Source organism: Acinonyx jubatus, chromosome B4 (genome assembly GCF_027475565.1).
Source record: "Acinonyx jubatus isolate Ajub_Pintada_27869175 chromosome B4, VMU_Ajub_asm_v1.0, whole genome shotgun sequence".
In the NCBI taxonomy this organism is placed as follows: domain Eukaryota; kingdom Metazoa; phylum Chordata; class Mammalia; order Carnivora; family Felidae; genus Acinonyx; species Acinonyx jubatus.
Genome location: NC_069387.1, coordinates 113,080,999 through 113,108,950, shown reverse-complemented (window position 1 = coordinate 113,108,950; position 27,952 = coordinate 113,080,999). Strand labels below are relative to the sequence as shown.

General features: G+C 42.5%; 1 protein-coding gene and 1 pseudogene across 12 annotated transcripts in view; one reads left to right on the top strand and one right to left on the bottom strand.

Annotated features, from left to right (window-relative positions):
- Positions 1–27,952, bottom strand: part of CRADD (CASP2 and RIPK1 domain containing adaptor with death domain) — a 269,785-nt gene that overhangs the window by 16,660 nt on the left and 225,173 nt on the right. The window lies entirely within an intron of this gene.
- The window catches only part of LOC113602856 (60S ribosomal protein L18a-like), a 35,829-nt pseudogene continuing 25,080 nt past the window's right edge, over positions 17,204–27,952 (top strand).

Here is a 27,952-nt window from a genome sequence, read left to right as displayed (position 1 = left end):
TGGCTCTTCAGGGCATCACCTGCACGACCTGGGTGCGCACTCTATGCTGCATTGATATTATGCTCCTCCATATTCACAGAAGCGTCCATGCTCACCAAGACGGAAAAGAAAGGCTAAGAGATAGGAGATCTGGCAATTAAATACATCACTCCATAAGTGACCTTCTGCTCACTTCTGCTCACATTTTGTAGCTAAAGCAAGTCACAAGGTCATACCTAACTTGAAGGGATTGAGGGAGTACTCCTATATCCCTGAGGAATTCCTATAGGAATTCTCCTATGTCCCACGATGGGGAGAGACCTGGGTGAACAGCATTAATGTCTCCCGAGAAATATAATTGGGGGGAAAGAAAATACAAAAACATCAAGTTCTTCATCATCTCTTAACCACAGACGAAAAAAAATAACATTTCTTACTATGAAAAAAAATGTTTATTCAAAGTTCAGTCATTTCTTAATTCTCACTTCATTTCTTTTACTCTAGTTAAATTCAAATAAAATTAAATGTAGTGGTTCTTAAATTTAAAAATCAGCATGTATCATATAACCATACTTTTCTGAAAGTATTTCTCCTTCCTCCCTTCTTCTTTCTTTCTTTCTTTCTTTCTTTCTTTCTTTCTTTCTTTCTTTCTTTCTTCTTTCTTTCTTTCCCCTCTCTTTCTCTTATCCACCCATCCATCCATCCATCCATCCATCTTCCCATCTATAAACATGCTTAAAGAGATGTCCAACAGGATGTTCACTTATTGTTGAGGCTTACTTCTAAGTGATAGAATTTGTGATCTTTTCTTTTTACTTTTCTGAATTCCTGGGATTCTTTATATAAAGTGAGCATGTATCATTTTTATAAACATAGCAAGAGTCATTATTAGAATATGAATGAATGAGAGGAAACACCGGACCTTCTATCACTAAGCCTTAAAACCACTAGAGAGTGAGAAAGAGATGAACATGGCTTTACATTGCTGTAGGAAAGGACAGGGGATTATAGGAGCAGAAAATGTGGTATTTCATGATCATTATATCTCGTTTGAAATTACAAAATGGGTAAATGCTGATAGCTTCAGGCCATGTAGCTGGTTTGAATCGATTATGTAAAGGACATACATTTCTCTGTTTTATCAATTTCTTGAAAAGCCCTTTATATTTTATTCAGAGTAGTTGTTGATATATATTCAAGGCTGATACATGTCATTCCCACTAAATATGCAGTTAGTTGCTTATTGAGTTTAAAAGAGATGTTCTTTGGAAATGGAGTTGGTTTTTCCCATTTAAAAAATAATGGACATTAAACACAAAAGAACGATTAATAAACTAAAAAGGGAAAATCATAACTTCTAACAAGAGCCTATTTACCCATTAACACAGTGGGGACGGGGATGAGAGCCCATGAGAGCCCACAATACTTCTGGAAGCCCATGGAAATGTTTTAATTTCTTTTAAAATGAGAAGAAAAAAGGAACTTTAGGTCAAAGAAAATATTTGAATGTATAATATTAATATATACATCTTTATAACAAGAGTCATAAAATGTAACTTTTAATATTTTTTTATGGAGGAATGGGCCACAAAGGCAAGAGTGCCTCCAGCCCATTCAAGTCATAATGCAGCCCTGCTTCTAACATCTCTAAGTTACAAGTTCATTGGCAGGTGGCAAAAAATTACTTGGTTTATTGAAACATGCTTAAAAACTACCTTTGGAAATTAAAAACAGAGTGTGATTGTTGAGAGACAAAATTCCAGAGTGCCTTGTAGATTACCCAGAGTGCGCAAGTGACTAATGCAAATTCTCAATGTTAATGACAACACTGCTTTTTCGTAGGTAATAAGCAAATGACATTAAAGATTCCTTTATATGGAAGTTCCACTATACGGATATAAAGTTTTGGGTTGTCGCCTTTTTCTAAATAGGCAAAATGAGCTCCTTAATCACATTATTTTCCACAGATGATTGTTCTTCAAAATTTTCAAAATCGTTTAAAAATGTTTGTAACTCTATTTTAGTCCTCAAGATGGAAACATCAATATTTAAACTGATACCCAAACTACAAGAAGCAAGCTGCCCCCATGGTCCCTTGATATTATCTTTGTGGCTGATTCCCAGGCAGGAAGGGGTAACGGGAGTTAGTTTAAGAAGCCTCAACTGCATATTATAAATTATAAAGTAACTCTGATAGCTATGTGTTCCTTATCAGTACTAAACCTGCCTGGAAGAAGCATAAGATCACTGATGAGTGCTTACAGGCAGCTGACTCCAGGCATCAAAAGTACATTCCTTTGACAGTTCCACTGGGCTGAGCGGCTTGGCGATAAGACCAAAGAAATAAAAGGGGATGGAGACCGTGTAAATTTGCCAAGGGAAATCTTTCAAAGTTATGACACAATAACCTTAAAAGTGAAAATTTCAGTCCTCATGCCAGCAACTGAAGGAGGGGCACGAAGTCAGGTTTTTTAAGTTGCTGCTTTCCCGCAATTGTCAGAGACTATTCGTGTGGTGAGTGACATAATCAAGAATCAAAATCACTTGGATAGATCGATGGAATGATACTAACAAGATTTAATTTGTGTTGGGATAAATGTGACATCCTACCAAGCTTAGAAAATCAATCACAAAAGTACAGAATGTTTTCAGCTTGTCTTAAATGCAGTTCAGGCGAAAAGGTTCTGATGTTTTCATTGCTGGCAAAGGGAATAGGAACCCAGCACACGCACAACACGCTCACGTACAAACAACAAAACACCTCAGTCTGGAATCAGAAACGAGAAGACGATAGTCTCACAGAATTAACACGAGTCAGTCACACGGACCACTTCCAAGGTCAATGATCTGGCTGCACACTATATGGACAGAGATGCGGGACCCTGAATCTGAGATTATACGGACCTTGAACACCGGGTCTGCCCAAAGCCAGTAACCTGCAAGCACACAGGAAGTCAGGCACCCACCACAGTGAACCACAAGTTTTAGCAAGACAGAAACTGTGTATCAGTCTTATTCACAGTGAGGACCTCGCACATGTCTCCCAAGAAATTTCTTTTAAGTCTTTAGTTAAAAAAAAAAAAAAAAAAAGTATGGAGGAAGCGCATTTATGGAGGGGATGCATTCCAAACATCTCACACAACATAAGCACAGGGGTACTGCCATGGAGCAAGAGCTAAGCACAGTAGAGAATTCCATTTGGCTTCAGAACTTTGTGATTCTTCACAAAATTGGAATTTTCTAGGATTTGCAGGACTTCAAATTTTGTGCCTAAAGTACTACTTATCAATGATTTCAAATATGTCTAATTTCACATAAGATGGAACGGTACTCTGAAAATAGATGCGTTAATTCAGCAAATATTAACTGCGGCCTACAATGTTCCTGGTCATCTCTTAGTGCTAATAATGCAGCAGGGGGCAAATTTAGCTATTTATGCAAATCGTTTGCAGTGTGCCTAACACACCTCTGTGGAACTTTGGGAGTGAAAACGACCTACTGGACGAATTCATTTATCTCACCAGGAAAATAATGCAGGAACTAAAATCAGAAGAATTAAAGTCACTTGCTCATTCTCACAATTAATGGGTGATAGAGCTCAGTCAGGGCCATCCACAGATACCTCTCCTAGCAGGTATTCAGTGTCTACTTAACAGTCGCAATCAGCAGCTGAAGTTAACAATTTATGACAGGATCTCAGAAATAACATGGGGTAATCGTTAATAACTATTCTTTTAATCTCCTTGTTCTTCTCAAAAAAAAAAAAAAAAAAGGATATTTTTCCAGACTATGCTTTTCTGTTTTTTAACCTAAAAAATTTTTTATTATTGTATTTAAAAAAATTGTTAAGCTTATTTGAGAGAGGGAGGGAGAGAAAGAGAGAGAGGGAGGGAGGGGCAGAGAGAGAGAGAGAGAGAGAGAGAGAGAGAGAGAGAGAATCCCAAGCAGGAATCTACACTGTGAGCACAGAGCCCGATGCGGAACTTGAACACACGAGCCGTGAGACCATGCCATGCCATGACCTGAGGTGAAATCAAGAGTCAGCCACTTAACTGACAGAGCCGCCCAGGTGCTCCTTTAACCAAAAATTTCTTTTAAAAAAATATGTATTAGAAGCACGTGCATGTATGTGTGTGTAAAACTGAGTGAAAAGTTTAACAAAACAAAAAATACTTACCTTTTACTATATGATATACTATTTTATTTTAGTCCTGATTCAACCATTAAAATGATTTCATGTTCCACAAACAGGTAGCAACAGGAAATCTGCTGAACGCTGTTCTACAATATATCCAGCTGGCTAATTTCTAACTCTACATTCAATCATTAGCTTGTATGTCACCGCCTCAGAGAAGCCTCCCAGGACTCTTCCAAGTATAACCAACCACGCCCTTCTTCAACGCCTGAAATGAGTGACAGTGAGAATACAGGCAAGAGGCAGGGTTCGGGAGAGAATGGGAGGTGACACTGGAATGAATGTTTAGGCCACGCCTAAGCCCCACACTGGAACGGGAGCCCCTCGAGCACAGGGACGGAAAGCGTGCCTCCCATTGCTGATCGATTTCCTGGCCACCTGAGCACTTCCTGGCACATGACGAGTACTCAATAAGCAATTGTTGGAATAAGTCCTTTAGGGAGCTGATGAAAGAGCTGACCCCAAAAGCAAATAAAAAAGCCCATCCATCAGAGGCTGCACACTGGTTGGTAGCCAATGGACTTCATTTGGCCCGCAAACAATGTTTCGTTTGGCCTATGCTGTTCAAAAAATACAGAGACAGCATTTGAAAATTGGGAGCTTTAGCAAAATTCCAGATTTGTGGCTTTGCTGGTCAGCTCACCAGAGTCATCCTCATGCTGGATACCCCCCAACATCCACTCTCTCCCACAATGCACGTGAAAGTCCAGTTCCTGGGCTGCTTTCCCTTGTCCTGGATCGCTCAGGCTCTACAGGTGTTTAATCTGTGACTCCTATACCAAAGCCATAGTCCACAACAGTCTACTGCTTGGCGAATGAGCCTGCAGCCATCTGGGGAAAGAAGAGCATAGCAAAAGGGACCCTTCTCACCCAAGAAAGCATAGATCCTCCCAATTATCTATGGTCTTTTCCCAGTGGGGGAAATCTGCCCGAGATAATTGTCTTCTTCTCTGCCTCTGGGAGGAGATTTTTTAAAAGGGTGAATTTATAGGAAATAGGGACCAGAATTAGAACATTTTATTTTTCCTTGTATCCTTTGGCACTGAATAACACCATTTTGCACAGGTGGGTTTTCAATAAACTTGGAAGTGAGGCTGTGGAAAATTTTTTAAATGCTGTACTGGTCTCAAAATTCCAGTTGTTCAGATTATAAAAGTGATGTTTGAATACCTTCCTCCCATGGACACAGCCTCATGAAAGTCCAACAACTCCCAATTGAAATCATGCTCCATCAAAATCCCAGCATATTTTTAAATAGGAATTGAGAAGGTAATTCTAAAACTTACAAGGAGATGTGAAGGAACTAGAACAGCCAAAATAATTTAAAAAAAATTTTTTTACCGTTTATTTATTTTTGAGAGACACAGAGAGACAGAGCATGAGCAAGAGAGGGGCAGAGAGAGAGGGAGGCACAGAATCCGAAGCAGGCTCCAGGCTCTGAGCTGACAGCATATAGCCCAATGTGGGGCTCGAACACACAAACTGTGAGATCATGACCTGAGCCAGAGTCAGACGCTTAACGACTGAGCCACCCAGGCACCCCGAACAGCCAAAATAATTTAGAAAAAGGACAAAGTTGCAGAATTACACTGCTTGATTTTAAGACTCGTTCTAAAGAAATGAAGACAGTGGAATGTTCGTGAAAAGACAGAGAAATAGATCACCGCAACAGCCTGAAGTCCAGAAATAGATCTACAGCTACGTGAGCCATGGATTTTCAACAATGGTGTATAGGCAATTCAGCAGAGAAAGGAGAGTCTTTTCAAATGATGCTGAAACACCTGGGTATCTGTGTGCACACACAGAAAGGGGAGGACTTCAGCCTGCCAATTACAAACTTGAACTCAGAATGGATCAGAGTTCCGAATGAAAAACCCGTAACTAGATACCTTCCGCAAGAAACATTAGGTGGGAAATACCTGCAACTTTAGCTTAGGCAAAGATTTCTTAGAAATGACACCAAAAGCATGATCCATAATAGAAGAAGATCGTCATCAAAATGTAACACTTCTCTTTGAAAGACACAACTCGAAGAATGAAGAGACAAACTACAGTCTGGGAGAAAATGTTTACAAATCATATGTCTTATAAAGGCCTTATCTACAGTACATACAAAGAATTCTCTACACTTAATAAGGAAACAACCCAATTTAAAGATGACAAAGACTTGAATAGACTCTTCAGCTAAGGAGATATATAGATGGCAAATGAATACATGAAAAGATGCACGACACATCATTAGTCATTAGAAATATGCAAATTAAAACCACAGTGTGATGCCATTATATACCTATTAAAATGATAAAAATTAAGAAGACATATCCGATGTTGGCCAGGATGTGGAAGAACTCAAACTTATAGGCACTGTTGGTGGGAATGTATAGTGGGGACAGCCACTTTGGAAAACAGTATGGCAGTCTCTTAAAAAGTTAAACATATACCTACCATATAATCCAGCCATTCCACTGCTAGGCGTTTACCAAAGAAAAAAGAAAGCCTGTGTCCATACAAAGACTTGTACGTGGACGTTCACAGCAGCCTTATTTGTAAGAGCTAACGATACGAGTGTCCATCAACAGGTGAATGGAAAGACAAACTCTGGTATATCTATACAATGAAATACTATCCTGTAATAAAAGGTCATGAAATATTTATATGCACATCAACATGAATGAATCTAGAAATGATTATGCTGAAAGAAGCCAGGCAAACAAGAACACTGTATAAATCCATTTCTATGAAATTCTACAAAATGAAACCAATACCAGAAAGCATGTCTGCCTGGGGATGGGGCAGACAGGAAGAAGAAGGAATTACAAAGGGGAATGAGGAAACTTTTGGGGTGATATATTCATTATTTGATTGTAGCGAAGGTTTCGTGGATGTATATATGTGTCAAAACTTTTCAGATTGTACACTAAGAATATGTGCAGTTTACCGCATGCCAATTATCCCTCTATACAGTGGTTTAAAAAAAAAAAAAAAAGACAACAGAACAAGACAAAACACCAACCCTTCTTGTCCCCTGGCCCCACATCATGGTGTGAGGTCCTCCTTCCTAGGCTGCCCCATAACACTGCACGCTGGCCCCACGGCCATCTTCATCACTGTGGATAGCTATCATCTAACTATTGGATTGAGCCATATGAAACTGCCAATATTCTACCATTTCTGGTCTAAAAAACGGCAGCTGCACCCAGTTCAACCTAAGTGCTTGCTGTCCCCCATACCTGATGGTGAATTCTCTGAGGTCCGAGGACAGTCTGGCCCAAGGATGTTTGCCAAGTGAATGCACCACCACTTTGGAAATCCTTTGCTCTCCAGCCAGCCCCTCTCTGTTGGGTCATCACAAGCAGCTGAGAAAAGGGGCCCTGGGGGAGGGGGGCTGCCTTTAATCCTCATCCCTTTTATCCATTTAAAATCACTCGAACACTCTGTACTGTGAAACCTCCTTTTTGCATAATTTTAAAGCTTCCCATTTGAAAACGATCTTTCAAAGCAACAGAAACACACCCCTAGGTGCTGGAAGCAGAGGATGTAGCTTTGAAAATGTAAAAAGTGTTAAACATTTAAAGCAACCATAAATCAAAGGAAAACTCTGATTCCAGACATCTCTCTGAGGAAAAATTCCAGAGGCTGCAGTATTTTAAAATAATATCATGTGCTTTGGCCCCAGCCTTGGCTGCTTCTCCCTTGGAACAACAAAGAGAACCGCACCGGCCATCACAGGCGGTCTTGTTATATAATGCAGTTAATCGCACATCCTCTCCCCTATGGGATTTAACCTAAGTTTCACAGTGGTCTATTTTATTTAGCATTGATAGTTTTATTCGTTTCATATTAAAGAGATCTTTCCACAAAATTGGCTGCTCTCTCAGCCTTGGCTTGAGAAGGAAAAATATCTGAATTAAAAATCTGTGCAACAGATGGACCTCAGTTACAAAGAATATCTCTGGCTTCAGAAATTCCTCACAGAGGCAGGTGTGAAGCCTGTTAATAAGTTCCTGGCTTTCAGATTTTCCTGAAGACGATGTAGCCCTTCCATTTATGCATTCTGTAGGCAGAGCAGAATGTAAAAACACACAGCTCTATAAACACGTGTCAGATTCTAGGGATGTATTTGCCTCGCTATTTGTTCATTTATAAGGCACTGTACTTTTACTAATGGGAAAAACAACACCATCAGGCAGACCGGAGGAGGAGGGAGAGAGGGGAGGTGTGGGGCCACTGACAGGCCCCCTCTCCTGTGTTCAGGGCCCCGGGGCCGCGAAGGGTCCGAGAGGTGGGGAGTGATGCACCTGGCATCTTATCCCCTCCTCCTTGCTGCAGTGGCTCTTTTCCAGGGAGGGGTTGAGAAAGGCTGCACCAAAGAGGTTCCCGTGGCCTCCTGCTGCTGTTCATCCTCCCCTTAACCCAAATCTCCCCTCCAGCTACTAAGTGGATGACAGAGAGGAGAAGCAAGGGAAGCCCTTTCATTCTCTACTGTGACGAATATGACAAATGCCCTGCTCCCAGCTTGTAAATGGTTTCGAACACAGTCCTGGGCGGTTTCAGAGAGTTCTCCTATATAAGTGTGTTCCCCCTTGTATCATTTTAAAACAAGGAGAAGGGACGGCAATGGCAACACTTTTACTCTTGAGGCCGTCATCCAGAGATAGGTGTTATCATCATTCTCTTTTTATAAAGAGGGTGTTAATATTAGGAGAAGCTGAATAAGTCTCTCCAAAGCCTAAGGAGGGACAGTCTGGTTTCAAAGCCGGGTCTGTCTGGCTCTGGAGTCTGCTCTTCCGATGAGGCTCTGTGCTCTGCTGTCTCTGTCGGATTAGATGTGTGTCCACAGATCCCTTGCGAAAGAGGATTACTGGGCAGTAATTTCGTGCTGGTTCAAATATGGTTCCCAAACTGTTCAGATGCCCAGAGACACCTACTAAATGGTTGAGCCTGGAGCCAACAAGGAGGTCGCCTACAGAGAAGAAATTATTCATTTCACAGCCTGAGTTTCAGGGGCAGGTGTACCCTAATAGATATTATAATACAAATAATAATACATATTTATTTAATAAATAATACATGATTGATTTGAAACAAGCCCCTTATAAATCCACATTGGCAATGTCCATCTGACTGAGAAGATAATGTGAGCATTTAGCTGACAAGTAGACGAATGGGCCCAAAGGAACTTCCTGTAAAGTCCCCACCAACATGTCCCATTTGTGTCAGGGGCAGCCTTCACCTCCTGCTGGTCAGTCACGTTTCTTGGACAGAGCAGCGCCCTCTCACCGATGCAGGAGACACAGATGCCACAACCAGCATCTAAAACTTTAATAAATGAATACAGTGACTTCCCAGAGGGAGTGCCTTCAGGAATACCACTCAGCAGAAAGCTAGGTTTTAACTTCAGCTATGATAGGACATTCCGAAGTATTCTTGGGTGTTAACACAATAGTTCCAGAAGTAATCTGAGCCCTGGGAAATACACTCAAAGTAATTTTTTTGACTTTCTTTCCCCAGCAGCAAGGTATTTCCTTAAAAAAAGAAAGGAGAAAAAACCCAAAACAACAACAGAAAACCACATGTAATATTCTTTTAGCTTACTTACTGGCAGCATTTTGTGTGTGTGTGTGTGTGTGTGTGTGTGTGTGTGTGTGTGTGTGTGTGTTCCAAAGAGCATAGAAGCAGCTTTTATGGTTAGAAAATTGAAGTGCTATCAAACCCAGCAAATTATAGGGATGAAAAATAAAACAGCTTATCTACATACGTCCCATCTGCTTTTGGTTTTGTGTTTTGCACAATCAATTACTGGAAACATTGGAAAGTATGCCGAGACACTGAAAATGAGACCCAGGGTGTGTCATAAGAGCGACCTAGAGGTGAGGGTGATGCCGCCTCAGAGCCTGCACCAGAAGGCAGAGACTCACAGTCAAGTTTCCAGGAACCATCAGTGCAGGGTATTACAAACAAAAACACAACTCACCCCCTGGAGCCGGTGTTTTGGGATATGGTAAAAAGCAAATTTCCATCCACTGGGGAATCGCCATCCATTTCATTATGTTGTCAGAGTGGGTCACTGTGTTCTCCACAACTCGGTATTTTTACTGCCGAGAGCAGTTGCCCCCGAACTGCTTGGATGGCGGACTCTTTGCTATTCGGTAATTTCCCAGACTTGTGCAGCTGGGTTTTTATGACGGCAGCCCTTTACAGTAGGGTCTCTTTGGACCACTCCGTTCCAACAGCCCTGCTTCCTTCTCCTGTGACAATCCCCCCTTCATATCCCACTCTCACTAATTACCTGGTTCTATGCTCTCCCCCTTGCACCCCTCCTCTTAACTAGATCCTTCTCTCTACTTCTGCCTGAACCCCAGGCAAGAAAAAAGGCCTCACTTTTAAAAAGACAAGCTTAGACAAAGATGAGAATAGCAACAGATTTTACACTTCAAATGAATAAAGTCAATGCCTCCTGAACTGAAGAAGTATTGTGACAAACTAACATTCTTAAGCTGAAAGAACTTGGTGGCAGGGAAGTCTTCGTGGAAAAAGAAAAAAGTTTCTTACTCCTGTTGATCCAACCAACCAACTAATGGAAATATATCATTAGTGGAAGTAATTTAGTCTGAATTTCGAAAATTACTTTTGTCTAAGAGCAGGGAGTGGAAGACTATTAGTTATTGTTTAATTTTAATTCCAGTGTAGTTAATTTAGTGATATATCAGTTTCAGGTGTATAATATAGTGATTCAGCAATTCTGCACATCACCCAGTGCTCATCAAGCTAAGTGTACCCTTGGGGCACCTGGATGGCTCAGTCAGTTGAGCATCTGACTCTTGATTTCAGCTCAGGTCATGATCCCAGGGTTGTGGGATCAAGCCCCGTGTTGGGCTCTGCAGTGAGCAAGGAGCCTGTTTAAGATTCTCCCTCCCGTCCTCCCTCTGTGCCTCCCTCCCAGTTGTGTGCTCTCTCTCTCTCTCAAAAAATAAATAAAAAAATAAGTGTACTCTTAATATCCATCACCTATTGCACCCATCCCCCGCACCACCCCAGTGTTACTTATTGATCCATTACTCACTCTTTTAAGTATAGTCTCTATGGGGAAAAACAGAGGCCCCAGGGATTCTAGAAATAAAATCAACAATGTGAGCCTATTCTTCTTTGAGCACATTTTGTTTGTGTAAATCACTATGTCCATTAGTCGGCCATCAAAAGCAGAGGACTATGAAATCATAAATCTGACTTCCATTGTTGAGCAATGGCTCAGAGATCTGAAAGAGAGGAGCTGATTTCTACACCTAGGTCTAGAGGAAAGTATTTCTCTTACTGATAAAATATTCTAATTGCCTTGGCTTAATTATGAGAGAGTGTTAATGTATGCATGAGTTCCAAGATACACTTGAATACAGACAAAAGAAGTATAATTAAGTACCATTAAACATTTCTAGACCCTAATGAGAAACAAAAAAGAGAACAATACAAGAGAGACAAAGCCCAGAAGGTGAAAGCATGTCACACTGTACCCCCCTACCCCCCGCCCATGGCTTGCCTTTGGAGACAGGTCCTGTCACTCCATTTTCCCCCTTATACACAGCCTGCCTCTTTATTAGCTTAGGAGAAAGGAGCCCAGGGTTGCAATGAGGATGAGGTCTTGAGTCACTCAGGACTCAGAACAACTTCATGGAAGTTTCCTGACCATGATTCACTAGGGGACAAAGAGGATGCAGTATCCAGGAGGATCTGGTAGCTGTCGTGGCTAATTTCCCTATGCGTGATGTGGCCTCTTTCCTTAAAGAACACAGGACGACTTTATCTGATTCGAGACTCTGGGGCTATGTTTCATCCAAGTTCCTCTTGATTGGTCAAGGCTATTGTTTGCCAAGTCAACTGCAAATTTCCCTTTTTGCAATCATCGATTTGTCCACGGTAATTTTCAGGGTGTGACAGCATGGCATGGGGCACTGAGCCCACAGATCTGCTCTCTGGTCCTTTTCCTGACACTCACTCCTGTGTAACAGACTCACTGCTGTCTACACCTCGATCTCCACATCCCGGGAAAGGCGGCAGAGCCCAGCTGGCTCTCCACAACTCCGCAAGGAAGAGGCCGTTCCCGTCTCAAAAGCCGTCCGGATTTTATTTTCCCTGTCCTTTTCAGTCCTCCCTATCTCTCCACTTTACTTATTCGGCCTAGAGTCTCAAGCAGTGTAGGTGATATTCATAGAACACCATCCTGGTCCTCCAGACTGTATGTTCTAATTTTCACGTTGCTACAGATATAAGCAAAACTGAAGGACGCGTTGGTTAGCAATCACAGCAGAAAGAATAATTAACCCAGTTGCAAATTGTGTCTCCTTTCAGTCTTCAACTGAGAGGCCTCTGTGATTCAGTAGAGACAGCAGAAGCCACGAGGTGGTTCAAGACCCAGAACAAGACCTGGAGACTGATGTGCCACCTTTCTAGCCTCAGCTTCCCTCCTGTCAAATGAGCTTAGGGGCTACAAATTCAAGTATCTGCCAGGGCCTAGCAGGGGTCACAAGTGAATATAAAACGTGCAGCAGTGGCGGCGAGGGAGAGAGCGCCGCTCAGCACCAACCAAAGCCCTAGGAGGAGGAGGAGACAATGTCTCCACATCTTGTAAACTTTGGGAAGCCAAGAATCCAGGTTTTAGGTGAAATCTCGATTTCAATTAGGGTCAACTAAACATTGGTTTTACATGCTGTGATAGCCTGTCTGCAGGCTGGCTCCAGACCTTAAGTGTCCAGCCTATCGCGTCTGTACTAGGCAGAGTGCCTCTCAGCTCTATCTTGGAGCTAAAGTTCCGGATCTACCCAGAGCCAGTTTTTGCAGTAAAATCTCTTATTAGTGGCTATTAATGCCAATTACTGTACCATTGTATATGGAACCCAGAATTGATTTAGAGCTCAAGGGCAACAGGAAGCCATGAAAGACTGGGGGTCCGGGTGATATTAGAAACAAGTATGGTGAGATCCAATTTACATTTTAATAAAATCATTCTGTTGGAAGAATGAACTGGAAAGAAGGGCCAGTGCACATGGCTGAGCAGGTGTTAAGGCACATGGACACCAGCCACACGAGCACATGATGGGGGAAATCCAGCCTCTGTCTGCTTATAAATATCTGGTCCCAGTTGCAACTTCTTATGTGGTCAGTATATATTTTTTCTACCCCAAGCTTCCCTGTAGGCTTGCTGGCCTTAAGGCAGAGGTAAAACTATAAGGCCAGTTGGAAAGTTACTGCATGGGAGAGATGATTCTTTGAACAAGAAACCAGTCACCAGGCAGTGACCATGGAGAAAAGTAGATGGACTCCATATTGAAGAGTAGAGTGGATATCTGTTGTTGACTGATTAAATATAAGGACCAAGATAGAGGCATCAACAACAAGACCGGGGGTGCTGGTATGGCCACTGCTGGCATTGAAATGGAGAAAGATGCAGGAGAAGCAGGTAGACGCAGGATCCAGAGATCAGCTTTTTGAACATGTTAAGCATAAGATGCCTGGGGGACATCCAAGTGGAAATGCCAAACAGATGACTAGATAGATATGCAGAACTCAAAAGGGTCTGGGTTAGAGAAGAAACCCCTTCCAACTCTCAAGTTTTCTTTGCTCTTTATTTTTCAAGGTCCCCTGTTGGGTAACTCTAATTTAAAATAAGGCAATCCATACACTGAGGCAGATTTTCCATCACTTTGTCTCCTTTGCGTACCAGGTGCAACCCACTGTCTGCTCCCTGCCTTCTTAGGCATAGCAGCAAATACTCGAGTGGTGCTCTCTCACCCTGTCACAAGTGCTTACTGTGTATCAACCTGCTCAGTTTTCCCGTCAGCCCAATGAGATAGGTACCATATTGTCCTCGCTTTCTTAAAACGGAGAAAGAGAAGCACAGGGAGGTGAAATGGCTTGTCTGAAGTCACACGGGGGTAAGTGCCTTCAGAGGTTGGCTTTTACCTACCACACATTAAGTCCCACTGCCTCTCCAACATCCGAGATGGTGTTCACAGCTTCTTTTAGTTACCGCCCCCCCTCCTTCCGCACTACATACCCCTCCCTGCTTCCTCACCTGAACTGGCGACCAGAATCCCTCACTAGCTTTATTTGCCTCACATGAGCTGGTTTCCAGACACCCCCCCCCCCCCCATTAGTTTTATTTTCCTGTTCTTGAACCACCGAAGTCTGCTGCCACGGACCATGTGTATGAATGAGTCTTCTCTTCTAGACGAAGGGCAGGAAGCAGGCCCTGTGTTTATTCCTTCCGAATCCTTTACAGAGCTGCCAAATGTAGGCACACAGAGCAAGCCCTCTAATAAGGACAGGGCCAGACCAAGTAGGGATGATAGGTCTGCCCATGCGGATAACAGGGGTTGGCTGGGAATATATTTTTATCTGTCACAGCCCTAATTAAGGGAAAAGGCCTTATCTTGTGGCTAGAAATGTCACAAGATTTGTGATGAATTGGCTAATTGTTCCTTCTGTAGACCTCCTCCGGTGCCGTCTCCAGGTCAGGACACTGAAGCTGGAAGGCACCTTACTTGGCTGCTCTGGGGCCAGGTTGTCTCTCACAATGTTTTTCGTCCCTGCCTTGTCCCTTTGGGGTGCTTTCCTGGGGCAGGGTTGCTGCCCCCTTCAAGACAGTGAAGGGGCAGAGCCCCCCTTTGTCTCTCCCACTCTGGGGTTTTCTTTCCTGCCCTGTTCCCCAGAGGCTGGGAGTGGTTAGAGAAATACCCACCACCCGTCCACTTCCTGCCAGGGGCCTGGGTACACTCCTTTGCACTGTCACCAGATAGCTCTCTTCTCACTCACCCCCACACCCTCCCCGGGACAGTAGAGCTCTTCCCACTCCACAAGCCCTGCGTGCCCCTCTCCCCAGCTGGCCTCTATCATCTCCACGCTTCCCACCTCCCGACCCTCTGATGTGTCAAGAAAAAACTGGTCCAGGGAGGGAGACCACCCAGAAGACGCAAGTTACCTGCAACATAAGTAACGTTGCAAGAAAGGCCTGTGCAGTGGGCACATCCCTATTCAGGAAATACAGCCTCAGACAATCTAACTTGTGGAAGAAATTGGGAATACGGGTTGCCTCTGAGGAAGGGGCTAAGGACAGAGAGGCAAGGCCTGGAAGAGAGGCTGACCTTTTTCACGAAATGCCATTTTGTATCACATCCTCTTCAACTATAAATACTTAAATGTTTCAACAATAACTCTCCTAGTTCTGATTCCAGGTGTGGTACACAACTTCCTGATAAAAATCTGGCTCCTAATGCAAGGTTTTTCTGTGGAAATAAAAATATGCTGGCCTGCCTGCAGACATAAATATCTGTGCCTTCCAGCACATTAATGAACAGGTGTTCTGATTTATACATTAGTCTCTCCTAAGACTGGGTGTCATGAATTAGCTTCTCCCACGCCATCTCCCAGCCTGTTCTGCCCTCAGTCTGAGATTACCCTTGACATGCAAAGCTGAGGAACAGACCTGGAGGGGGGAGTTCCGGCAAGGCTCTGCTCATCGGCAAGGCCCTGCCTAAGTGGCCAGGCAGCCCCCTTCTGGTCTTGGGAAGCAGCTTTTCTTCCTATGGATCCCTAAGGCTGCTCTCATGTCTGGATCCCTGGGAGATGACAGGCGAATGGGATCCCCCACTGGCTGAATGGTGACCTGACAGAAGTTGAATGTCCCACATTCCCATCTTGAGCTTCCTAAAAAAGGAATCTGAGCCATCAAATGGAAAACCAGTTTAGAAGTCTGAGGGCCACATATAGTGGAGTAGAAGCCCTCAACATGTTTTACGATGAGGGACTCCCACCTGAAGCACATATGTGGTGGAGGGTGAGGGGTGGGGAAAGGATGTGGCATGGAAAAGAAAGATGAGCACGCAGAGGCAGGCAGGTTACTGCCAAGAAAGAAAATTCTGCCTGGCAACCATAAATATAAAGATGACAGCTACTGGGACCTGGAGGAGGTTACTTAACCTCTTTGGCCATACTTCCTTTTGTGGAAAATGAGGATAACTATACCGTCTACCTCAAGTGGCTGTTCTATTGATTCAGTAGGACGATGTAAGTAAAGCACTTTGCCCAGCCAGGCTCCACGTTCTCTGCCCCCCATACCCTCCATCCCTACACACACACAGCCCTGAACATAACTCTTAGGAATTATGAAAACACATTTCAAATACCTCAGGGCCAGGCAAGGCCTGGCCAGGAACAGTCCTTTGAAACACCAGGTCAGAGACTCTGATAGGCCCCTTTACAAATGAGGGGGCAGTAACCTGGACAGGGAAGGGCCTTCGACGATCACCTGGTCTGATTCCTTTTGTACGTGCATTGCACAAATGAACCAAATGAGTAGATGAAGATGAGAAGAAAAAATAAATTACTTAAAAAGTAGTAAACCTGTGACATTCTGTAGTCAAGTTCTGTATACTGAGCCCTTGAGCATCTGGCACTCAACCACTTCTCCAAATCCCAACCCCGGCTTCCAGGTCATCAGCCCTCCCTTCCTGGGCTGGCTCTTTAGCACACTGACCTATGTGAGCAAGACTTCGCAGAAACCCTCCGTACTTTCAGCGCCTTTGACGCTAGCACAGGGAGGAGGCGGGTGGTGGTAAATGCCACTGTGGCACCCCCATCCCCAGCCGTTGTCATCTCACGGGAGCGCATCCTCTAGATGGGAGTCACTGCGCGGGATGGGAAGTCATGGATGGGGTGCCTACATGGCTGAACTAGGTGGAGGCAGAAAAGGCGCTGAGAGCCACTTCCCTGGAGCTGCATTGTCCAGTACAGGAGCCACCAGCCATGTGTGAAATGAGCCTTGCACGAATTGAGGGCTGTGTGAAGTATACACCAAGATTTTGAAGTCCCAGTGAGAAATAGAGTGTAAAGTATCTCATTAATACTTGTTTGCCATTCCTTTCCTGTTATTGAAATGCTAATATGCTGGGTATATTTGGTGAAACAAACTATATTATTCAGACTAATTTTACATTTCTTCTTACTTTTTTAAATGGAGCTACTAGAAAATCTAAAATCATGTTTGTGACTTACGTTGCAGCTTGCATTATATTTCTACTAGAGGACGGCGCTCTAGAACCGGCTTTCTGTGCCCCCTCCCCTCTCACCATTGACGTCCTCATGCCAATTCTTACCCTCATGCATGAGCAGCGGTACGGGTGGTGAGCTAAATAGCTACTCCTGGGCCTTTGTTACTCGGAAAAAGAAAGTAAATTAAAATCACGTTCCGTTAGTTGGTGGGATATTGCCTACGTACCCAATGATCAGAGCCAGAAACATTTCTGGCCTTATCATGTCAGGCCCCCCCTTCAGGCCGGGCAGGGAGAGAGAACCAGCCCTCACAGCAATGGTGGGTTCTAGATGCAGCTAAGCTACTAACCAATTACTGGGTTTTCTTTCTTTTTCATTCTCTTTTCTTTTTTCTTTTCTTTTCTTTTCTTTTCTTTTCTTTTCTTTTCTTTTCTTCTCTCTCTCTCTCTCTTCTCTCTCTTTCCTATTTCTTGGCATATATCTACCTCATCTTGGCTACCAGACCCAAGGCTCCTTGTAGACAAGGATCACATTTTTTTGTGCATAGCACACAATTACATGCCCATCTCCCTAGGAGACCATCGGTAAATCTCTGTCGAATGCAATGCATGAAAGACTTAACAGCCTTCAGTTTACTCACCAGTAAAAATGAAGGCATCAGATTAAATAATCACATACGCTGACAGAATTTTAAAACTAAAAGGGAGCTTAGGATCCTCTGGCCCAGTGGTTTTCAATTCAATCAGATACAATGCCTTGTTAAAAACTTTTTATCATAGTATATTTACTGACTGATAAAAAACCTACCAATATTTTTAAACAATATGCAAATTATAATACAAAGGAGCAATGAAAAGAAAATAACTTCTATAAAATGATACATATGTCAATATATAAATACTCTGCATGACTCTTCTAAAAAGCAATTTTGCCTCAGATTCATACACCTGTGGAATCACCACGAATGTGACATCGATAACACAGACTATTCTGTGTTATTGCTGTGTTGGTGACTCAAACATCATTAGTGTTTGCTATTGGTGATCTGATTTTTCTGAAATGATGAATAATTCTTGGTAAAGTTTTGAAGAAAACAAAGTACAATCTTACCTCTACTTGTACATATTCCTGGAAAATTCAGTGTGTATTTTCGAACGTGAAAAATACACATCTATACGGAAAACAAAGTTACATTTAATATCTGGCAGCTGATATGAAAGCCGTGCAAGTTGTGGGATAATTCTTTGCTCTGCAGGATTGTCCAGAGTACTGTTCAACAGCTGGGCTCCTGCCCATCAAATATCACCCACACCTCCCTGCCCCTAATCACTGTGACATCTAAAAAACACCCCTGCAGATTGCTAAAAGCCCCCAGGGGGGTGATTCCAATCTCTGTGGAGAAGCCGTGACAAGCCAAACTTTTGATCACTGGCATAACTTGAACAAATGTGGGGGTCACAGATACCAGATCGTCATCTAGTGCATTTTCTATTCTGAAGACACAGTTGCATTGATCCACTATCAGAGAATGAATGGAACCATGAACTTAGGTTTCACAATTTGTGTGGCTGATTTCATGCACCCCTGTGGGTTCTATCATGTTGCAAGATAGAAAAACGACTTGTCCTCTGAGATGTTTTGCCCATGTCCTTACTTGACAGAAGAGGCCCTGGGGTTCAGGCTGAGCTGGAGAACCCAGGCCTCCTGACTGCCAGTTCCACGTTTTCAGGCTTGTTTCCTCTGGCATACTCCAAAGTTTCTAGGACGTCACAGCAGAAGTTGTACTAGTTGCAACACTTCTGACTCCAGTTCCAGTGTTTGCTTTCAGGGCCTTGGTCATTAGCACTTACACATGACTCTAGGATTCATGACGAAGGGAGATTAAATATTTAGATCCCTCAAACAAGTCGAAATGCACTTGCACTAGATTTCTACTGGGTAATCCCACTTGAACCTTATTTATTCTGGGGGATGGGGGGGTGGAGTGTGGGCTCTACTCATTTTATTCAGAACCTGCATAAACAGAAGGTGAAGTCAGCTCCTCTCCACCCCCTTCCTTATCTCAGAATGAGAAATCCATCCAGTTCCTCTGAGGATTTGCCCTGCCTTGCTCACAGCACAGTGCGTGTGCTCAGTGGGAACAATCTGCTCATGCCAGGAAACTAGATCCTGTTTGAATGACAGTAGTTATGAGAAAACAGTATGTCTACAGCCAGCACCAAAGTATGGCTTGTACTTGGTGGCTGGCACTGACCCACCAGAGAGTCGCCAGGCAGCTGAGAAACCTCATATGACCGCCAGGCTCCGACTACTGACTTTGCTTTCCCCTACCTGTCCAACCCTTTGATTTGAGCATTTATCTGCAGGCAATATTCTGTGGCTTCAAGTCAGCTTCTTTTCTGTGACCCCCTCAGCAGATGGGGGAGGGGGTGGTTCTGGCTTGCCCTGAACTACAATCTGCTCTCAGATTCCCCAGAAATACCTCTTCTTCAAACACATACTCTTTCCCTTTCCTGGGTAGTTCTGAGCTCACCCTGCCTCCCACCCTGGCTCAGCTCCATACCCTTCCACAGTCCAGTGGTTCCCCAATATCCACAGAACCCAGGGCAAGCCCTAGTTCTGCCGGCAAGTGCCCCTGTTGCTGACGCTTGGACCACTGAGGTCCCTTTGGCTTTGAGATGATCTGTTATACAGACTCTGGTACATGAGCTACAGACCTCAATCTAAAATAGTTACAGAGGTGGGACAAAAGAAACCAACCAGGGGCACCTGGGTGGCTCGGTCGGTAAGCGTCCGACTTCGGCTCAGGTCATGATCTCACGGTCCGTGCGTTCGAGCCCCGCGTCGGGCTCTGTGCTGACAGCTCGGAGCCTGCAGCCTGCTTCGGATTCTGTGTCTCCCTCTCTCTCTACTCGTCCTCCACTCACACTCTGTCTCTCTCTCAAAAATAAATAAACGTTAAAAAAAATTAGAAACCAACTAGACTGGTCATTAAGACTTTTCCAACAGGCATGGATAACGTAAATGTGAGAGAAGGGATAAAGGCACACATATGTGCAGGAAAAAGAAAAGGAAAAGAGAGAGCGCAAGTTTCTGCCCCAACTTCCCCTGACTGCTTGCAGTTCCATGTCTCTAAAATGAGCCAAGGAAAAGCTGCCAAGCGAGAGGTAGAGGACAAGGACATAAATGTAGCATTTAGTTGCAGCGCTCAGTAAAAACCCAAAGACTATTCAGTGCATGTTCTTGACAACTTCTCTGCATTGCTGTACTGGATTCTGTGGGATTTGGCCACTTTGGACATTTTTGCATGGCTAGATTCTTAGCATCGACTGAAAAAAGGAAAGAGACTCTGACACATTCGATTTTCAGTCACAGAATAGGTGTCAGTTCTTATTTAATTATGCAACCCCTTGTATTCTATCAGATGTCGGCAAATTTAAAATGTGCACCATTTTAATGCTTTGTCATATAATTCTTTTGTGCTTAACACGCGTCACTTAAATTTATATTTCCTGCCTATTCTTCCCACACTAATTTGAACCATACAAAAAAAACTTACAAAGAGGAGAAACTTCATGCAAGACAAATAAGGATATTGTAGCGGGGCAGTTCTTGATTAAAGGCAGAATTTTACATAACAATACAGGATATATGGCAAAATCAACTCAAGACCTTATATATTGCATTATATAACTAAGCAAATCCAGACCCAGAGTTTACACCAACCGTAATTCACGGACTGAAATAAAACTCAATGAAACTTGTGCCTGAGCCAGCGTTTGCTTTGCTTGGGTTTGGCAACAAATTATTAACTTAGCAGAGGATGGGTGGCAGGGGGAGAAAACAGACGCTTCTTTGAACCAATCCATGATTATAAAAGACAACTAATTCTCATTTGGTAACCAGCTAGATTTTTAAGTAATATTATCACTTTTAATTAAAACTGATACATCTAACCCAGACAGAAACTATGTCTAAATGATACTATTGGAACTTAGAATAAGAATAGAAGTGATAACAATATCTATCATTTATTAGAGCCTAGCATATACTAGTTAGTAGGTTAGGTCGTTTAGATACATCCTTTTGTTTGATCTTTTGAGGAAACTTTCTTTGCGTGTTTATTGAAGTCCACAGTTTACATTAGGGTTCACTCTTGGCACTGTACGTTCCATGGGTTTTGATAGGTGCTTAATGCCATGGATCTACCATTACAGTATCATACAAAATAGTTTCACTGCCCTAAAAATCCTCAGTGCTTCACCTCATCATTGCTTAGCCCTTTACCCCAAACCCCTGGAAACCACTGAGGTCTCTACAGTTTTGTCTTTTCCAGTATGCCATACAGTTGGAATCATACAGTATGTAGCCTTTCCAGACTGGCTTTCTTCACTTAGCTATATGCATATGTTTCCTCCATGTCTTTTCATGACTTGATAGCTCGTTTCTTTTTACTGCTGAAAAATATTCCATCACGTGGATGTACCACAGTTTATCTATTCAATTACTGAAAGGCATCTTGGTTGCTTCCAGTTTTTTGGCAAATTATGAATAAAGCTGTTATAAACACTAGTGTGCAGGTTTTTTGTACGGACATAAGCGTTCAACTTCCTTGGCTAAATACCTAAGAGGAGGGCTTCTGGATCATGTGGTAAGACTATGTTTAGCTTTTTTGTTTAAAGCTTATTTATTTATTTTGAGAGAGTGAGAGAGGGAGCAGGGGAAGGACAGAGAGAGAGGGGGAGAGAGAGAAGGAATCCCAAGCAGGCTCTGCACTGCCCGTGCACAGTCTGATGCGGGGCTAAAACTCACAAACCTGAGTTGACCTGAGCTGAAACCAAGAGTCAGATGCTTAACCAAGTCACCCAGATGCCCTGTGTTTAGCCTCTTAACAAACTGCAGAACTGCTTCCCAAAGTGGCTATCGTCTTTTGCTTTCTCATTACTTAATCTTTTAGCAATCCTTCAATGTACATTTTACATTACATTTTACATCCGTTACTCAGATGAGAAAATGGAGATTCCAAGAAGTTAAATAATTTGCCCAAAGTCACACAGCAGAGTAAGGGCTAATGTTGGGATTCACATTTGGGTTGGTCTGGCTTTCGAGCTGGTGACCCTTCTACCAAACTATGCTGCATCTCCAAGCAAAACTCACATTCAGCCAGGGCAGGGTCCTTCAGTGGTGCTTGTGTATGTAGCCAGTTTCTACTGGAAATATTAATGTCCCTGTCCTGAGCCTAAAGCCAAACATCAGGGAACTGTCTGATTGCACAAGTCTTATAACTTTCCTCCTCTGCTGAGCCATGGAGTCACTCTCCCCTTCCTCCTTGGCCACAGCTCCAAAGAGGGGCTACAAGGCCATGTGAACAGGGCAGAGGGCAGGTGTTAAAGGTAGATACACCTGAGTACAATTCCAGCTGTGGACAAAGACAGTTTGCTATCATTAACCTTTGCATTATCACTCCATAAAAGTACTTTCAGTAATGCAAATACTAACCAACCACCCCCCACTCCCCGCATCAGATTTCTGAATTCAAGGCATCTTTCAAAGATCTAGAAAACCAGCAGCTGGCTATTCTAAGATGCAAGACTGGGGGAAAATGTCACTGGCTGCCATTTGTAAGTTGTTCTGTCAGAAAAAAAAAATTAAGACCTATAAGCTCAGAGATTTAGTCACTTAAAAATGTTTCTATATTTTTAGCTCAAGACAAGGGAGTTTTACATTGCATTCTTGAAGTGTGATCTTGAGAATATTCCTCATTCTCAAGCAGGGCAGAAATCCAGACACACTTGTACATCAGGTAACTGATCACCATAACATACAGTGCAGGTGTGGGGAAGGAGTGACAGGCAGTAATGATTGAGGGAAGCAGGGGCTATGGCCAGCCTATGTTCACTGTTAGGTTTGAGGTCTAGCCTTCACTTACTTAGTATGACCTTGAGGTGGAGACCATTCTACCACATAGAAGTAGGGGATAGTATTTCCACATAATAATACACATATCAGCCACACTGTATTCTGCAAAGAGCCCGGTGAAATTCCCTATTCTTAAAGCACCTCAGTTATCTCTCTTTCTCTCCTCTTTTTGGCAATTCTAGCAATGTTAGTCACACCAGCTTGCAAAGGGGCACAGAATGTCCTACTTTAAGAGAAAGCACAATTTGGTAAAGCCTGGAGAAATAACTTAGAAGCTTAAGAAGAGGGATGCTTGCTCTCATGGATAGTACAGTTTGGTTAGTTTAGAGAATGTGCTTTACATAGCAATTTGGATGAGCCTAGAAGTACTGCCCTTTGATGGCGGTCTTTATTTAAAAAGTTTATGTAACGTTTTGGCTATTGGTAGAGGTTACGGGAGAATATTTCCTTGGCTAGTACTTGTATTAGTGGCTAGGTTTCTATCAGGGAGGATACAGGTTGAGGGGAAGGGATGAGACTGTTGAATATGAAAGCAGACTAAATTCATGAAAACCTTATGTCCATTTCTTTATTTGCCAGATAAGGGCTCTGGACTTAATTCATATTTCCATCTGGGTAGGAAAGGGAAGGAAAAATGTATAAACCACTTATGCCAAGATGCCCACTCATCTTTATTCATTCAATAATCAAAACTGAATTGTAATCATGAAGTAGTAAAGAAGGGCAAAAAGTTGTACAAATTGGATCTTATGTCTATAATGTGCAACCACCTGGGCCTGAGGTCATGGGTCCAGCATGCCAGAGTCTATGTCATTATAGAATGACAGGAGGAAGGGGATTTATGATTATCCAGTCTGGCCACTCAACTCTCCTCATTCATATAAAGGAAATGGAAACCAATAGCTTCAAACGATTTTCCCAAGGTCACACAGCTAATTTATGGCAAAGATGGGGCTACCCAAATACTTCCATCCCCAGCCCAGCCAGTGTTCTTTCCCATACATCCAGTTCCTAAAACTGAGGCAGAACCATTCCCTGGGGTACAATCAGTGTGCAAGCAACAAGATAAACATGGCGTATTTTCCTGGAGGGTCGATTTTATTAATTGATAAACATTTATATGTCAAAACAAATATGAATATATTCTGGAATAGAAATTTTAAAAAATGTTTAAGATAAAAAGGTTTCACAAAGATTTTGTGCTTGAGGTGACCTACTACAGTCTACCTTCCCAGACGCTCCTAGTCTGAGGCAGAGGTTCTTCAGAGACACTTGGGAGAAGCATTTTAGGGTATGCATTCATGGTGTTTAGCTATTCGATAACATTGGTTCACTCCGAGATGAACAGGAACTGGACCTGTATTAACTAAAATCACAAGGAGCTGAACTAAAAGGATACAATTGCAAAGCAGTCTGAAATACTGTCACTTGCCAGAACCTTCTGGTCTCACTGGCCTCCTTGAGAAACTGGGTAGCAACAGTGTTGGAATAAAGGGGAGAAGAATAATTTCAAGATACAATAAAATCAGACAAATCTACAAATGGCATGACATCATTTCCTCCACGGAACTTCATAGTTACACTGGCCAGTCAGGATACCCTGTCCCTTCCCTTTATGACAAAATTTCTTGAATAATTTGTCTAAATCAGCTACGGTAGCCCCCCCCTTAACCATGGTTTTGCATTCCATGGTTTCAGTTACCCCTGGTCAACTGTGGTCACACACTGTCAGAGGGTCAAGAGTCGCCTAACGCTAGGTCACAATGCCTATGTCACTCGCCTTGCTTTATCCCTCATGTAGGCATTTCATCCTCTCACATCTCAAGAAGGGTAACTGAAGTACAGTAAGATATTTTGAGAGAGAGACCCACATTCACACAATTTTTATTACAGCATACGGTTCTAATTGTTCTTTTTTACTATTAGTTGTTAATCTCTTACTGTGGCTAATTTATAAATTAAACTTTATCATGTGCAGAAGAAAAAACATGGTATATATAGGGTCCAGGACTATCTGTGGTTTTAGTCATCCACTGGGGGTCTTAGAATGTATTCCCCGTGGAGGAGGGACTACTGCCTTTCCTAGTTTTTCCACTCCTCCTTCATGAATGTGTCACATAAATGAATGAATAATTGATTTAAAATGGCGACTTTAGGGGCACCTGGGTGGCGTAGTCGGTTAAGCAACCGACTTCAGCCAGGTCACGATCTCGCGGTCCGTGAGTTCGAGCCCCGTGTCAGGTTCTGGGCTGATGGCTCAGAGCCTGGAGCCTGTTTCTGATTCTGTGTCTCCCTCTCTCTCTGCCCCTCCCCCGTTCATGCTCTGTCTCTCTCTGTCCCAAAAATAAATAAACGTTCAAAAAAAGAAAATTTTTAAAAAATAAAAAATAAAATGGCGACTTTAACCAATAAATTTATAAATAAAATAACTTTAACTATACTAGATATAATATTAGAGTATATTATTTCAAATTCCTTTCTGAGTTTTGTGAACCAACCTAGTTCCATGATGGAATTTGGAAAATAGCCAGTTGTCATGGTTAACACCATGACTTTTGAAAAGTTTTCTCAAAGGTTTTTAAAAACTTGGTTTCCAAATTATGGGGCTGTAGCCTGTTTAGAACCTAGATACTGAAGGGGGTGACGCATTTAACCCTAAAGACTCCACACTACATTGTACCAAATTCAGAGAACATTTTTAGATAGTGAATATATACTTTATTTCCTCTTCATTTTCTTGAAAGACAATAGTATACTACAAAAGTTTCTGGGTCCTATTCTGTTATTAAAACTGAAGTTACCTAGGCAGAATGTTCTATTCATATAGAATGGAATAAACAGTTCATGTGTATATGTCTTAATTCCTCACTTTTTACACAACACACCTGTACTATTAAGCGCAGGTGACCAGCTGGTACATCTGTGCCCGGAAGTCACTAAAAGCAAGAGTCACTCTGGTTTTCAGAGCACGCCTGCCCTTTCTTTCCTTCGTTTTGGATTTGCCTCTTCCATTCCAGGTTCTACCACATCCAAACTCTGTGTTTCCGCTCTCAGTGTTTTTGAATAATCTTGGTTTCCCCATCTTGATCCCCTGTGCCCTCTAAAAGACTATGGCTGTGTTCAACCCTGTGGCTCTCGAGCTGCGCTGGATGGGTTATCTAAAACCCGACCAACACTCCTTATATTCCAGCTTCTCTCAAAGTAGAATACAGGCCTCAGAAATTACATCTCTTCTATACTGACACAAACCAAAGATACTCATTAAATAATTTTTATTGTCTTAATCAACGGCTAGTAATCATATTTTCCCACGTTGATGGGAAGCATCAAGTTTATACCAAAAGGTCGTATAGGAAAAAGTGAAGCTGCAAAACCCAACTTTAATGACTTCCACACAAATATTTCGGAGAAGCATTAAAGTTTCTAAAATTCTAAACACCGAATTCTCAACAGTAAAATCACTAAAATCAGTGAGGACAAACAATACTACTCTACTTTAACTACTGGCTTCCTGGAATATATCAAACTTGTATGGGAAAAACAAGCTTGACCACTACGAGTAGTTGAAATACTCTCCCAAGAGCAAAAGCACTTTCCAGGGCATCCACTTGTTACACCATCCCTTAATCTCATGGTTTCCTGTGTTTGGTCAGGATTCCTTGGTATAACTTGAGCTTCAATTTTACTCATGTTGCCAGAGCTAAGAAAACAGAATTTCACTGTACTTAATCGAATCTAGGAAATAAAGAGATACATCTCCTACCATTTCTTCCTGAGTTCTACAAACAAAATTACTATAAAATCTGAATCAAATTCTATAATAGATAGTATTTCTGCCACCTGCCTTTATATCTGGTCACTACAATGCAGTGTCCACAGTTTTCAAATGCATTGCTAAACAGCCTTGAAAACACACAAAAACCCTAAAACATTTAATATAGTTAGTATACTTAGTACCCCTAAGTTAAAACAAGCTTAAAATAGCAAAGAGAGTCAAGAAGATATTTAACTATTTAACTATGTACTTAATTACAGCGTATTTACCTATGTATGTGACATTCCCCCTGTGATGTCCAATAGGAATCTTAAATTTGACATGACCTAATCAGATGTATTTCTCTCTCTCTCTTCTCTACCCCAAATCCAGTTCTTGACACAAACCCTGCTGCCCAACCTTCCTCGTGTCAGCAAATGGTAGTACCTCCTACCCATTTCTCAGACTAGGACTTCTTTGGTTCCTCACTTTGTTCAGTTTTTTACAGACCATATTTTCTTGTCCTTCCTGACTTTCAGTGAACTAATTAAGTTTTTGTTACTTTTCCCACTGCCACCGCTTAAAAGTAGATAGTCTACTGATAAATTTTAAACATACATATTTAAATTAAAACTTTTAGCACACAGCTACAGTATATTTACATACTCCCCTGAACAAAACAGTACCTGTGGAATACCTTCTACCCCCCTCTATCTCCTTGGCCCTCTTTCCCCCGTTTCTGCCACTCCCTCATTTTAAAAATCATACAGTTTCTGCCCCAGGTGATTTTTAAGTGCATAAAGTTCAGTAACAGTTTTTTTTTTTAATTTTTTTTTTCAACATTTATTTATTTTGGGGACAGAGAGAGACAGAGCATGAACGGGGGAGGGGCAGAGAGAGAGGGAGACACAGAATCGGAAACAGGCTCCAGGCTCTGAGCCATCAGCCCAGAGCCGGACGCGGGGCTCGAACTCACGGACCGCGAGATCGTGACCTGGCTGAAGTCGGACGCTTAACCGACTGTGCCACCCAGGCGCCCCCAGTAACAGTTTTTTAACGTACAA